General features: G+C 32.3%; 1 protein-coding gene across 1 annotated transcript in view; it reads right to left on the bottom strand.

The window, feature by feature from the left end:
• The window catches only part of LOC118197850 (5-hydroxytryptamine receptor 2C-like), a 1,008,613-nt gene that overhangs the window by 872,441 nt on the left and 121,614 nt on the right, over positions 1–14,558 (bottom strand). The window lies entirely within an intron of this gene.

Raw genomic sequence — 14,558 nt, 5'->3', positions numbered from 1 at the left:
ATTAATGAAGATAGCTAACTGAATTATTCCAAATGATGTCAGGGGTGTATGTTTTGTGAGATTCATTAGAATGCGATAAAGAGTTCCCGAAGTTATAACGAGAAAAACGCTTCACGGGAGTATTACGTCAGAAAATTAAACATGGCTCAAACGCAGATGTCAAATAAAAACTTCTGTGAAATTCAAATTTTTGCAAAAACTCACTCGGGAAAAAACGGCACTACAGAAGAAATTTAATTTACATTTTATCATAATGCAAATCTATTCCTCGAGCATTATCTAATGAAATTATTGACAGAGTAAAGATCTCTATACTCCGTGATGTGTACTGGGATGTTCCAAATGTATTAAATCCTCACACGTGAGATGATCATTGAAGTATGATGCTATTTCAAGAAAGGAAATGTCCTGCATGTAAGACGGCCATAAGATATTTGCTTGACACGTTGAAGTTGTCTACAATAAAATAATTACCTAGCTTATCTATTACACTTTATGATAAACTATGTACTTAGAAGTTAAAGATCTTAATATTATATTTTCTGAATGTGTGGCTGCAATGAAGAATGCGAATTCCAGATGAACATTTAAGGGAGTTTAAAGTTCAGATTGGTGGGTTAATACAATTCAAAATCCAATATGCTAAAGGTTACAGACGAAAACATCGTTTCTAGAATGTCGAGGGAAAAACAACCCAAGTTAAAAACATGGTCTAACAAAACACCGTGGAAAAAAAAAAGGAAGGGAAAAGCATCACATTTCTAAGACATCCCGATATAAAACACTGTTTTAAAAAATAAAATCGTTCGAAAGCTTCGCTGTTTTAAAAGAGTGTATACAATGCATTTCGTATAAATCATGTGGAAAAAAAAAGCACCTAGAATCCCGACATCATTGTAGGCATGAATTCCAGACTTTTAAAATTTTAAAAGCTTCTTTGTCTAATAATTTAAGGACTACTTTTATCTCTAAATTTCATATTTTTAAATTTAGTAATGAAATTTAATGAAAGAAATAGACTTAAGCATTCGGAAACCGAAAACAAGTAGAAAAGTAATGCTACGTATAGCTGTTAGCAGAATTTCAAACTTGTGCAGTTAACTGAAAGGTTTCATTATTTTATTCATCTATTCTATAAAGTTGAATTAAAAGTAATCTCTATTCTAAATTTGGATTGGTAGTGCAAATATGCATTTAACAATTTTAAAATTAGCAAACGCATTCTGTCATGTTATCATCATAAGATGATCTGTTAGTGCTTGATTTTTTACCACGATATTTTCTGCGACGTTGTTTTAAAATCTGCGATATATATTTGTTTTTTACTTATTACGTGCTCCGTCCTCAGGAACTACATGGAAAGGGAGGAATGCCCTTGGAGGTCATTTTAAGTGAAACTGGCTCAAATCCACGTTTCGTATGGAAAAAATCACGAAAACGCCCATACAGCCAGCCCATTCACCAGGACTCGAACCCGAACTGTCTTCAGCAGTTTTTTTACAGCTCGGCCGCTGGTGGAAGTTGTGGTATATTTAACAGCTTTATTTTTATGACAATGTTTTTTCCTTGCTTCCTTTTCCCTTACGATGTTTTTTCCTTTGCGTTATTTCGCCCATGACATTTTCGAAAGCGATATTTTCGGCGCGCAGCTATTCTAGATACTACAGAGCAATAACTTGCTTATCGTAATTAAGATAATTAAGACTTTTAAGCGTTTTCTCCCCTCAAAATAATAAACTGTCAGGGCTGAGTTTTTCCATGGGTACCTTAAAAAGGATTTTTAAATCTTAGACAGTCAGGCTAGAATACAGAGTGTATGGATATTTGCTAATGATTTTCTTATGAATTTAGTTGATTCCTAATTTTTTAAAAATACTATAGATTTCGCGAGCTTTTGAGAACCATTTTTATTCCTAACTAATATACAACCATGGATATAAAACATGCCACATAAATTGGACATATATATTAAATAACATGAATATTATTATATTTTATTACGTGTTATAGATCTATTGCTACTCAAGAATGGACGAATAACATACAGTACCATCTACTGAACCATGAAACCAGTGTATTAGTTTTCTATTCGCCATTTAAAAAATTTGTAAAAAAATGAACTAGAATAAATGAGATCAGAAAATGAAATAAACGCTGTTGCTTCATATTATGAGTGTACTCTGCAACCAAAATGAGTGTAAAGAGAACGTTCACTTCCATTTTCAATATTGTAAACTGTCAGTAATAATTATGCAGTCATAGTTAATAAGCAATTAGCTAGTTTTTGTGCCTGACCTTCTTAAAATTGGAGGAAAGGCTTGAGGACAGTTTTAGAGCTAAATGTAATAATTGCACAGCGGTATAACCTTAGTTCTGATCAATTAAATGCAGTTATAAAACATTATGCATTTAGTACGTACAGCTAATACTAAAATCTGCAAATAAAATGAATTTTGTGCAGATTAGCAGCCTTTTATATTTCCTGATTCAGAACCATTTTTGTGTAGACCGCCAATAGCTAAGGGATTAGACTAAGTACTATTACTTTATCCTGGGCAAGAATAGTGCCTAATAGACTGCTTGGAAACAGATTTGTAAAATAATATTAAAAAGAAATAAAGATGCAATTTTATCATTTTAGCTTGAAGTCAGAAGCCTAGCAGTATAGATTCATGCTTAAAATGAAATTATCTGTCATTATTTAGGGTATTTACACTCATTCATCTATGGATATCTTCTTAATTCGTAAAGGACCACAAAACATATTCTAGGATGTCCTAGACACGTTTGATAGGGTTCAAGTTGAGTGACTTCAATGCTTATTTCATCTAAGGAATGTTTATAAACTAGCGGAACAAAATGCACGTCTTGTAAATTCGTGTTTAATCATACATAAAACTGGCATCAACACCCCTGCCTCAAGAAGTAAACAAACATCTCGAAAAAGAATCAGAGTTTGCATTCATAATATCGATGGGAAATGGAGACTCCGATAGCGAATCCTGCACTAACTATTGGATCATCTCATTGTTTGTGAGCATTTTGTGGATGTTCTTGCAATGATACTTAGAATACCACTGCCGATAACCGTCCAGATTCAGTCTGTAGACCAAAGCATGGCACATCTGTAAAACGCACAGTATTCCACCTGTGCGAAATTCTGCTAAGATGATCTCGAGATTAGTTTAAGCAGACTTGTCTGTATAAGGGTATCAACTACATGTAAACCAGTGATAGTTTTGCATAGAACTAACCTTATATGTCTACGTAGTGCGCGGAGATACAACTCTTCTTGTAGATGGTTAAGATCAAAAGCAGATTGGCGTACAGTGAGTGATCTGTTGCATCGTGTAGCCGATACACAAAGTGATCGTTGTGATAATTTGCGACCCCCAGTTTCCAATTAGATGATATGGCACAGTCATTTTATAGAAGATTATTTTTGATTTTACTTCAGAAATCTTTGTCGCACTGGTACAGACTCCGCGCAAAAGGATATTTAAACATTATTTTATTGTTAAAAAGTACTGGCCAGCAGTTGTTTGGAGCTAGATTTTTCGTGCACAAATTTTGTATAAATGTGGCTGTAAAATTCGTATGCATGCTATCAACACAAATTTTATAGCTATATGCAATGGGTTTCCTACAGTGTTTATTGTATATGTTTATCCCTACTATGTTTCATTTATTTTTCTTTACTGTTTGGACAAAAAGCGAGAATTTTACAAGCGAGAAATTTCGCTTATAATGAAATCGAATGATAGAAAATTAATTTCGGAAATATATAACTAACTTTTGATACTGTTGCTTATTGAAACTAGAATATTTAAAATAAGCATAGTCGGTAATAACATAAAACATTGCATATCAGCCCGACAAAACATTCATTAATACTTTAGTTCCTTTCTGCAAGGAAAGACATAAATACTTTAATTCGCTCAATAATTTTATCGATTATGAGAACACTTGTTATTAATTTTGCCCTCATTTATATTTTATCTCACCTATCCTAGATGAATAATTTTACTCATGATGTGAAATTTCGTGCTTTTGCATAAAGCGTTGCTTATTAAAGGCGCACAATCATGTTGGATACGTTTGAAGCGTTTGTTTTCGACTGAATATTCAAATGCTAAGGAACTATTTCATAAACTTGAGTTTTCTCTGCCTCATTGAGAAAGAGTTTCATTTTTTTCTTTGTGTATAACATGTATAATGTCCTCAAAGTCAACCTGAATATTAATAATATACAAATTAAAGCATAAATATCAAAATTTTAAAACTCAAAGTCACTTGTTAATAACTAACAAATTAAAGCATGTATACGAAAACTTTAAAACATCAAAGTAACTTGTTCGTCACAAAAATTTTATCTTTTAGTTTCCATTATATATTAAGCAATATTCTTTTGAATTTTGCAAAAGCAAATTTAATTTTGCGACATTTCAGCTTCTTTTACTAACGTACAGGGTACCAGACATTTCAGATACTATTAATGAATCATCACTATGCCTTGTAAGAACCACAGAGGCAGGGAAAAGGTGTGAAAGACCCACTTCTTTTAACTCACATAAACGTTAACAGAAGGCGCCACTCATACTTTCAAAGGCCAACAAGTATGGCTTAAATCACAAGTAAGGAATTTACTAAAACTAAGAAAAGTTAGCTTGACGACTGCATAGTTAGAATAATACAACGTCAGAGAATACTAGAAAGAGAATCAAATTAGCAACGTGGGCAAATTAGCAGGCAGAATACGCTCACATTCTACACTCTAAAGCCTTTCTTTCTCTTCTTTCTACCTCATTTGAATACCGCGAAAGCTAGAAATTTACTTTCGGGCAGAAAAATGGAAGGGACAAAATAGGAAATGATTTAACTTAAAATAACCGATTAGAAACTAAAACGATTGCATACAATTTTATTCAGGGCAAAAAAGATTAAAAGCAAGAATTTTTATTCACGGGTTAAATCTCCTCCCTTTGCATAAAAATAATCCACTTCATCAGTTTTGCATCCTTGTACGAAGTAAAGGAAATATTGTGATCACGAAAAATTCTGGGTATCATATTTTAACGAAAATCTCCATTTTGACGGTTATCGAATGCTATTTAACGATTGTTTTGCTTTATTGTTTTTGCTTGACATCTATGCGTAAAGACAAAGTAAAGGAATCGTTTTTCCCTAACTGATTTAAAATGGATTCAGAAAAGATTTTTTTTCGTGGCATCTGTACGTATGTATGTATCCCGCATAACTCAAAAACGAGTACCCTCAGAACGTTGAAATTTTGTAACTTCTATAACATGTCGTTGAGCACCACTGGTTTTGGTTGCAATCGTCCGCACCAAAAGTGTATATATATATATATATATATATATATATATATACCTACTCTGTTACTCCGCTCACTGAGCTCAGTTTTCATCCTCTTGCATCATATTTGAAGAAATAAATAATGAAGAATCTACATAAATGCATGTATGTTTCTAGCATTCTGACAAAACAACGGTACCTACAGCCATCAAATTTTGAATGACGTAATCCTACTGCGAATATGAGCATCTGGAAGCCCAAATTTGAAATTTGGGATTTGTTTTATAATCGATTTCATCTTTTGTAAAACGTTAACAAAATTTTGATTAACAAACTCAATGATTCCAAAGCGAGCAATAACTGCGTTGTACAAACAAGAAAAAAAAAAAGAAAAAAAAAAAAAATTTAATTCCAGCGCGTGAGACTGTGTATCGGAAATTCTAAACATATGCTCAGTTTAAATATATTTTGCGATACTGCTCTTGAACTGAATTTTATGGTCAAATTACGAAGAACATGATATTTAATAAATAAAGGTATCACGCATTTTTATATTAACATTACAATCTTCATTCTTCCTTCACTAAATTTTGAATATCGTCAACTCCTTCCGCTGCCAACTGCTACTTCCTAGGCTTCAAATCATTAATTGCTGCTTGATCTGCTGTCTGTGTCTTCTGCTGCAGTTTGAAAATCATCGACATCATCGTCTTCGTCATCATTGAGTCTGTCTTCCCACGTGCAATAAACCATCAAAATTATTAAGAGCATTAGATTGGCGTAAACTTCATAATTTCTCTTTGCTGCTAAGACGTTGCGTCTGCTAGGGTTTGCGAGAGCTCTGGAAAAGAGCTTTTTGCACTCTAGCAAACCAAGGTGTGGGATTTGTCTTTGCTACAAATGCGAAAACGGCCACTACGTGGACAAATCCTTTTTCAAATTTAAATGAATTCGCTTTCTGAAGGCTTTGAGGAAAAGAAAAATTATGTGAATATTTAAAAATGTCAGAAGCTTGTACTAAAATCTAGAGAGAAAAATACAGGAGCAAATATAGTAATTTACAGTAATTATGTATTTTCGTGTGCGATTTCTACAAATAATAATCTGCTTTGTTAAGCACTTAGATAGTAGCACTTAAGTAGCAACCAGGATTATTTTTTTAGTGATTACATTAGTTTAGAAATTAAAATTTGGGATAACTATTTTTAAAGTATAGTTCGTTGTATGTTATGTAAGAAACACAAGAGACCTTGGAACCACTTTAATTCTTTTATTGACATTGAGAAAAGTTGTTATATTACGTTAAATTTATATCATGACGTTTTACGTAGTAACCTAAAGTGTGAAAAGATTTTGTCGCTTGTTTGACAACAAAAAATTATTTACGAGTTGGATATTACTGTGGAACCTCGAGATACGAGTTTAATTCGTTCCAGCATTAAGCTCGTATAGCGAATTTCTCGTATCTAGAAACAACCTTCCCCTTTGAAAATAATGGAAATCCAGTTAATCTGTTCCGCATCCCAAAAATATCACATAAAAAATCATTTTTTTTCTAATAAATTTCACTGGTAAATAATATAACCGTATATATAAATAATATAACCTTTATGATAGCTTCAACACCGAACTTATCTGCTTGTCGTTAATACACACCAATAACAGCTTCTCAAAATCGTCTAAGAGTTTTGAACGGTGCTTGGAAGTAACAGTAACTCCTTTGCCTGCATCAAGTTTCTTAATTTCTTCCTTCTTCTTCAGAATAATGCAGATCGTCGATTTCGAAAGGCCGTAAGTCTTCGCCAATTTCGTCACTCTTACACCATGCTTATGTTTATTTATCATTTCTTTCTTAATTTCAACGGCCATGCCTTTCTTATTTTTCTTTGCAGAATTATCTGAGGTAACAGTCTTCGTGGGAGGCATCATGAAATAATTATTTTCACGTTAACTGTAATAAACAATTAACTCACAAGCGCACGAACACGTAGATCAAAGAACACTAAGTGATCTGATGAGGGGATTCCCCGAGTGAACCCGCGTAGGGAAATGGCACCACGCATACTAGCAGCCTGGCTCATTGCTCGTTATTTGAGTCAATACTCATATTTAGAAACAACGTTTTCGCTCATACTTTACTCGTATCTCGAATTTCTCGTATATAGAGAGGGGAACAGCTTCAGTATAGCCCAACTTCAAAGTTTGGTGAATTTGTTACATCCAGATTTTCGACGAAACTCGGTGTTTCAAAAATGGCGGCCATCATGATTTCATCAGAAATCGTGGATAATAGAAATAAATTTAAGACTATTATACACGATTTTAAAAGAAAGAAATATTAAGGAATGATTAATGAAAATGATTAAGATTAAAAGGATGTAATTTTAAAAACAATGCCGGAAAATCTCACCTTTGCTTGGCTTTCCCAAATGTAAAATACCCTTGCATGGTATCTTACATTTTTCACAACAAGTTTTATCCTTCAATAATCCACAATCCATCAAAAATCCTCTAAGAAATTCATACTCTCTTGTTAATTCATACATAAAATATCTGGTGAGCTATACTGAAGCTGTGCCTAAAGGTGCTCGTATCTCTATGTTTAACTGTACTTGGAAATAATAAATTAATTTAATTTATATTCGTACATATTTTCTACTCAGGTGTAAATAGAACATATGCGTTTTGCAGCTCCTCATATGGTGGATTCGCACGCTAGTTTTCCTTATATCTGCAATCAATATTGGTGATAATACTTAATTTCAAATTTTATGAAACGAAATAATAATAAAACTAGCCGAAATCACTTTACTTGAACAATATTCCACTGTTGCATTATAGTGAGACTTAAAGAAATAGATAAATAGGATACATCGTAAACTTTACATAATTAAAATTTATAAATTCTAATGTAATATTTTGATTAACACTACCACAGGTAATAAAATCATCAGATTAAAAGCTAATATGAATATTAAAATGAAGTGGCACTCTGCTGAGGCTATCCATTTCTTGCTGGATAAAGATATGATGTTAACATTTTACGAGGTCATGAAAACTTGGGTGAAATATTGATATCAAAGGAAATTAATTTCCGAGTAGAAAATATCAGATACCAATCAATGTTTTCGCTAATTCAAACACATAAGTCTTATTTTTTAAATGGAAATTTTATCAGTTATTACTAGTTTTTACACTTTTTGAATATTTTTTAAAAAACTGGCAAATGTGACACAGGAACAAAAATCTTCAATTATTTTCTTCTTTTGCAAATATCCTTTTCCTTATAAGGAAACTGTATACTGAATAAAACAGTAGATTGAACTTCTCATTCTTATTCATTTGAAATTATCTCTAAACTCAAACTTAATGTAGATATGCTGTCGAATCAGTATTAGAAGGGCCCACCAGCAGCCGAGCAGTAAAGTCGCTGAACACTGGAAGTTCGGTCCGAGGTTCGAATCCCGCGAACGGGCTGGCTGCATGGGCGTTTTCGTGGTTTTCCCCATGTGTAACGTGTATACGAGCCAGTTTCCCTTAGAAAGTCCTCCACGAAGGCATCCCTCCCCTTAGGCAGATAGCCCTCGAGGCTTTGCCATAATCACACAAACACAAACAATATTAGAAGACAACATCGTAGTAGAAAATTCAGTGTCTCAGATTCTAACAGAAGTATCAAAAACGAATTAAATTTTGTGAAAAAATTATAAAATATCCAATGTTTGTCTAATTTTTTCAATACTATCCGATTGTATAGGCATGTATTACGAAAAACTTCAAAGTAAAATTTCAAAAAATAAAAATATGCTCTTAATTTTAAACATGGCGAGTTTAGAAATATATGAAATTTTGTTCTGTAGAAATAATGCTTTTATTCAATAAAATAATAAAGTTACAAGAATAATAAGAAGGAGTAATAAAAATGTTCATATTTCAGTACAGAGTGTACTGTAATGGACACACTTAATGTAGCGGTATGAAATAATGAAATGTTTTCTGAAATTTGTGCCTCCAAGTTTGTGTTCCTAGTAGTCCATAATTCTTAACACTTATGTCTCATAAGTTTAGTTATGAGTCATTATGTTCAGTTAACCTTTGAAGTAGTAATATATTTAAAGGAAATAATATTGTATTCTCTAAAGAAGAGGACAGAAAAGAGCTATTTCTTGGAGTACAAGAAAGGAATTGTTAAGGTCGCATGTGAAAAGAATCTTAAAACTCTTTGCAAACAAAAGTTGCATTTCTGAATGATACGAAAATGGGGATCCGAGTATGACAACCTCAGTCAGATGGTGATTGAGAAAAATGGTAAGAAACGCAAGTGCAAATCGTATCGGGAGCCATTATTTCTTCAGTTGGAAATATAATTTGGGAATGAATTGTTCACAGAAGAGTTTGGTTCTTCGCATAAATATTCAAATTAGTTAAGGAAATATAGGATATGTTCAAAGTTTTCTTAGCTAGTATTTTGCGAAAGATTTCAGCTAAAATGCCGAAATTCAGTCTGTAGATAATCCTATTGACAAAATGTTCGCTTTGTTTAATCTGTTTGAGGAAATTTTCATGAACAACACTAATTAATAATGTCCAATTCATAAAACATATAAATAAAATCTCTAATAGAAAAAATTGTTATGTTCCCCTATTTGTGTTATATTCTAGTACCTTATTTAATGTTCACATATTCTCAGTTGAACTGCTTGTTCTTTTGAATTTTACATGCTGCATTTTGTTCTTATTTGCCAGTGTTTGTAAATTTTTCCCTTAAAACTGATATTTAAATCATTAAGTGTCGCACTCTTGCTATAGTGTAATTATATATCCTATTACAATTTATTAGTCACCAGCTCGAATGTTTTCCAGATGCACACCTTACATCTTTTAAGTACTTATTTCAAAATTTTAATAGATTCTAATTTTTTAAATTATTTAACACCTTTTAAATCATTTTCGGATCTAATTTAAACTTGTTATGTTTACATAATTAAGAACAGCACCACTTTTCGATCTGCGGTAGGGCCATAGGCCCAGGCACCATGGTGTACAGACATTGATCCACAGGAGGTCAAGAATTTGGTTGCTTGCAGGATTGATATTCAAGCATTTGCCTTTGCAACGGCAATTCTGTGATATATCCCCGAATTCAAAATATCACAACCAAAGATGTGAATGGCTTTCTTCAACGTTAGTAACTTTCTCTGAGATAAGTGACAGCGTTCTTCAAGCTGGAAGACAACGAAGTTATTAAATGCGCATTTGCATTCTAGTGTTTTATTGATACAATAGACATTTCCAATCCTATTTTAAGAGGTAAGCAAAATGCTTTTAATGTTCGATATGTCGAGCATTAAAATTACGAGGTAACTTTAATGCTGTTCTAATAGTGGTCCAGTATTCCCCTGGCTAAAGATATGAAAACCTGCTTTCGGAAAGACTATTTATTCCTGGATGAATGATTGTTGATTACCAGACTCTTCAAATTGCACAAAATACATCACTCAAGGTCCATTAACTCACGGAAGCCTCTAGTGAAAATAGTGTTAAGTCATTAGTGTTTTTTTTTTTTTTTTAGTTTGTTAAGTCATTAGGGTTTTTCATGAAAATTGGGCAAGACTTTGCCGGGTCTTGAAGCTGAACCTCTGGAATACGCGGGGATTGTGGTACCGATACACTCCGAAGGCATGCTGAAAGGAGGAAGAAAATAATTAGAATAGAATGGAGGGAAAGACTTTGGAGACTTTTTTAACCTCTATTTGCAAATGATCGTGACTTAGGTGAAGAAGTCATGAGATAATTTCCCTAAGACCTTTGTTGCAAATGCGCCGCGAGTAGGCTGCATGTTCATGAAATTATCACATAAGGAGAACATTGTTGATAGAAATCAGAAATTAAGGACAATGATTTCACAGGAAACGATATTGCACGAAATGATGCTTGAATTCGAGATTCAAAATTTCGATTCGTTTTTATTTAGCGAAAATTAAATAAGGAAATAATATTTTATTTCCTGAAAGCTGGGATTTCCAAACATTTTAACCCATGGGCCATATTGGGTGTTTCATGAAGTTTCGAGGGACAAGATCTAGTTAGTTCATCATACCATGGTGATGTACTTATGATGAGCATACACATGACTTCATATTTTTTGATCGGATCTATGCCACTGTGATAAAAAGAAGAGACATTTTTTAGTCTTTCATGCAGTTTCACCTAACAAAAATTTCTTAAAACGTTTGCAAAAATATTCTTGTCCCAGTATATCAAAGATTTCAGTAGTTTGTAATGTAATTTTTCTTTCAAGTGGATTTACATCCCCACTGTAGCAATTCATTAGAGCATTCTGTTTATGTTTTCATCAGGTGCAAACTTTTGCTCATAGGTATTTCATATTTTGGGCAAGTTTTGTGTCAAAATAAAATCTCCAATATTTAAATTACAACATACATAGAACAAAAATTAAAATTTTAATAAAAGTCGCTGCTTACAATTTCTATGAACCTAGAATATTACTATAAAGTAAAGATAACACACGGAGCCTTTATTATCGTAAAAATTACAGTGACAGTTTTTAATAGATTGTTACTATGTTTCACGCATTGTAACTTGACAAGCGATTGTACACTTCGAAAAAAAAAATGGAACAGTTCCATATCTTCCGTTCCACTGGGCCGATTGATGAAATTCAAACTACTTTTTCATGTTTCGAAAGCGCGGCCTACTATATGTATTAGATTTATAAGTAGCATTGTTGTAATATAGGTATTTTGACACAAAATTGGACTTTTTCTCAAATGGCATGTCAGTGTTTTTCCATATTTCGATTATACGACTCAGATTATGCCTAAATATTAAATTTTGTAAAATCGGGTGTGAAATTTACTGAGAAATTTAAAAACTTATCTTGGCGCTTTCTTTTAGTTTGCGCCAAGAATAATTCGCTTGGCGAACCTCTTAACTTACAGGAACTCATTTTCCTTTCCTTTTTTTCATTGTACACGAGCGGAAAAACGGTCATCGTTCATACTTTCACATAATTGTAACAAACAGCTTAAGCCGCTTTTGGCGTTATTATCATTTATAGCGAATATGCCAAATTTCAAAACGCTCCAGTATGTAAATTCACGTATATTTTGGGAAGGTTTTAATAGAAAACTCTAATTTTTTGCAGATGTGTGTAGAAATGCATCTACTTTAAGACGATGTTAGAAATGTTATAGGTTAAAATGCAAAATGTTGTCGAAGAATATATAAAAATATTTAAAAATACAAATTTTAAGAATAAATCATAAAAGAATGTGCAAATTATATTGGGGTTAAGCCTAAATTTCGAATTTTGGATAAAGGAATCAAATAAGTTTAATAGAAAAAGAGGTATTGATAAATATATATCAAATTCAATTAACATTGGGAAGCTAAAATTTTGAGAGCTAATATTTTAGCAACTACTTGTGCGATTTTTACAAAACTTGGCAGTTTGACATAATTTGAGATATAGAATCAAAATATTGAAAACAATTGGCTTGTCATTTCAGAAAAAAAACCGATTTTGTGTCAAAATACCTGTATTAGAACAATGCATTGTTGGTTTGTTCTAATTAGAAATATTGTTCTAAGAATAGGTTATATAATGTCCTAAGTCGCTGTTTCGAGACATAAAAAATGCAAGTTGAATTTCGTCAATCGACCCAGTAAAACAAAAGATACAGAATTATATTTTTTTTTCCGCAGGCCACAATGATTATAATATACTTTAAAAAGAATGTACATGCTAGACCATGTATTTATAGATTGGGTTTTGTATGAAATTGTTAATATGTATGTTACATTCCTTATTTTAAATTTTATAAAATTTTTGAAAACCATTATCATATCGGATGGTTTGTGCTCGTAGGCCTTAGTTTGAAGACTTCTGCCTTAAAGCAAAATTCACATATTTTTTCCGTACTTTCTGATTATCTGCATCCCCCAGAAAAGTATTTAAGAGCAAAGCTATCTATGTAGCCAAAACTGCAAAACTGGCAACACTTGACCATTTTCCAAATTATCTGTATCTATATTTATACCTATATAATAATAGATGTGTATACATATATATGCGACTCAGTTATGCGCACGCGCTTGCATCTGACGGACATCGATTTCTGCCTTGAAATCTGACGGTATTTTTGTTGCACTGAGTCCATTTTTGTTCATAGAAGAAATCGTCATTTGATTATTTGCCTGCTGATGAAAATAAAGTGTTGTATTTTTCAAAAATATAACTTTATGCCTAATAGCAGCGAATAAGAAAGTTAACATTCTATGGACCTTGTACTTTGTAAACGGTCAAATTTTCTGGAACAAATTTGTGCGTCAATGCCAAATTTGCGCAATTTTCATGTGTCGTTTGATGTAAGAACTAATAGGCGAAGAGCCGAGCAAAAAAGTACTTTTAGGTTGTTTCTTGCGTTTTTAATTTCATTAATTGGCTACTGTTTTTATTAAGATTTTAAGTTTTGTGCGCCCTTTTTTTTAACTTGGCTGTTGTCTTTGGCGTCTTAGTTTGACGAAATAATGGTGGCTAGAGGGATAGATGACTTTTCGGAAGGCGGTTACAGATAATCAGAAATAACCATTATTTTTCTTCGCTGTATGCTTAAAATATTTTCTACAGAGCCTTACCCGTTCTTCGCACAAGGAAAAGGAAAACGTTTTTAGGAGAAACATAAAGAACTGAAAATGTCCGCATATGTATAGAATATATATTTTTCTGATATATATATATATATATATATATATATATATATAGAAAAGGAAAGAAATCCCCTCAGTAACTAGGTAGTTGCTTTAGTGTTCTGGATTAAATGAACGAATCCTTTTTACACGTATTCTAGCTTGCCATCTATTACTGTTATAAAATAAAATTTGAATTTAAGACGTATTGAACCTTCTTTTTAAAGTTATTTTCACTATAAAATGTTTCGCCAGAAATAAATAAATAAGCAAAATAAAAATATTTTATTTTTTAATTCATTATATATATTGGCAATATTCCCCTTATATTCTTCATTTACTTAGGACATATTCCCTTTCTCACCTAAATGTAGTAACTGTTTGCAATACTATCTAAAAATGGTAACTGTTTATAACACTATATTAATTTAAAGCGAGTCACGTCAAAATTAATCCATTTCATACCATCTTGCTTAATATGGTGCAATGTAGACACTTTTTGTTCAATCACAGAGCAAGATTTCTATTAA

Source organism: Stegodyphus dumicola, chromosome 10 (genome assembly GCF_044657685.1).
Source record: "Stegodyphus dumicola isolate Sdum_Otavi_A_Nest chromosome 10, ASM4465768v1".
Taxonomy (NCBI): Eukaryota; Metazoa; Arthropoda; class Arachnida; order Araneae; family Eresidae; genus Stegodyphus; species Stegodyphus dumicola.
Note: the sequence above shows the minus strand (reverse complement) of the source record. Positions and strands in the feature narration are given on the sequence as shown.